The sequence below is a fragment of the Lepisma saccharinum genome, chromosome 6 (genome assembly GCF_977018435.1).
Source record: "Lepisma saccharinum chromosome 6, izLepSacc3.1, whole genome shotgun sequence".
NCBI classification, from domain to species: domain Eukaryota; kingdom Metazoa; phylum Arthropoda; class Insecta; order Zygentoma; family Lepismatidae; genus Lepisma; species Lepisma saccharinum.
The window spans coordinates 61,495,867-61,497,538 of NC_139234.1; positions in this window are offsets into that span (position 1 = coordinate 61,495,867).

Genomic DNA, 1,672 nt, shown 5'->3' on the forward strand with positions numbered 1-1,672 from the left:
TACAGCAGCACAGCCGCACAGCTGCGATGCGAGAGAAAAGAACTGGCTACGCAGTGTTTCCACAATCTGAGTGTTTGAGAGGAGCAAATTTCCCCTTTTAGCCCAACTTTTCCCTTCACATATAAGTGTGTTACAAGGTCCGTGAAGAGTTTCCCCTACCCCGCTTGAAGAGGTCTGTTCATAACAGCCCCTTTTCCGCGAGGAGCGGGGATCGTAAACTTGTGATGTCACCGCGGAAGCAAGCTTTCCCCTATGCTTTCCCTCTGCTTTGACAAAGTGGTTTGAAAACAACAACGAGGTGTCAATATTTTCCTATAGTTACAACAAGATATTTGACTCATTATATCATTTACTTTATTTCTGGGCCATGGCATGGACGTAGGCACTTATCTAGAAATATATTTCGAAAAGGGTTCTCGGACGCTGGGCAATTGTATCACATGTAATATTAATAGCAAAATTGTCTTAAATTTACAATGTCTGCCAGTGGCGGCGATTGGGTTCCAAAACTGGGGGGGAGGGCAAAGACAGTATATTTCCCTTTGTAGAAAAGGTTTAGCATAGTGCGGGAGCTAAAGTGGCGAAAAGTGGGGTGCAACTGCCCCACCCTAATCGCCGCCACTGATCTGCTAATAATACTATATTATAAGGCTCTTTGGCCGAGCGCATAAAGTTGTCAACTTTCGATATCGCCACCGAACCGGGTCAGAATCTCGGCCTGAGCGTGCGTGTTCATCATCAATTTCATCCCGGGCCTCCCCGATGGAGCAGTGGTAGCGTCGTCGCCTTATAATCAAGGGGTCCCGGGTTCGATACCCGGTGGAGGCACATAGTGGTTCGGATCCCACTTTAAACTGTAGGTCCATTCTCGATTAGCCATACTGTGCATAAAGTGGACCTAAAACACCAACTCAATCAATCAATCAGTCAATTTCATCCAATTATCACTCATCGTCGCTATTATCCAAAAGTGGCAGAACAGCGATAAAATAACTAAGTAGAAATAAATAGGTACAGAATAGGTAATACTTGTAATAATTATCAATCAATCAATCATACAATAATGCAATAGATGTCATTGGTACAAATATAAAACATAATACAAGAATAGTATAAACATACAAATATAAGACAATACAAGAATAATATAAACATACAAATATAAGACATAAAACAAGAATAGTATAAACATACAAGTCATGATACAAGAATAGCATATATATATCTAAATATAAAACTCAATACCAGAATAGCTTAAACAAGCCTACATAAATAATAAATATACAGGGTGAGTATGAAGAGGACAGTATTAGGAGTTCTAGAATTTTAAATCATCTTTTGAGTGCAGAATATATTCATCTATTGAGTAGGAAACCTTTTCTCTTAGCCAGTCTTGTAGCACCCTTCTAAATTTTTCAAGAGGTGCATATAGTAGGGATGGATCCGGATCCGGATCCGAAAAATCCGGATCCGAAAGTTCCGGATCCGAGAGTTTCGTATCATTATAATAATACCACACCTTAAAAGATACGATATTATGATCTTCGATTACAAAGAAATTTTTCATTAGTTAGTCCTTCAAGATTTTTTTTCAAGTGTTGTTCCTAAAATAATTTGCTACGCATCGGCTAACACACTCGTGCACAAAAATAATCTTACTTGTTTAACATAA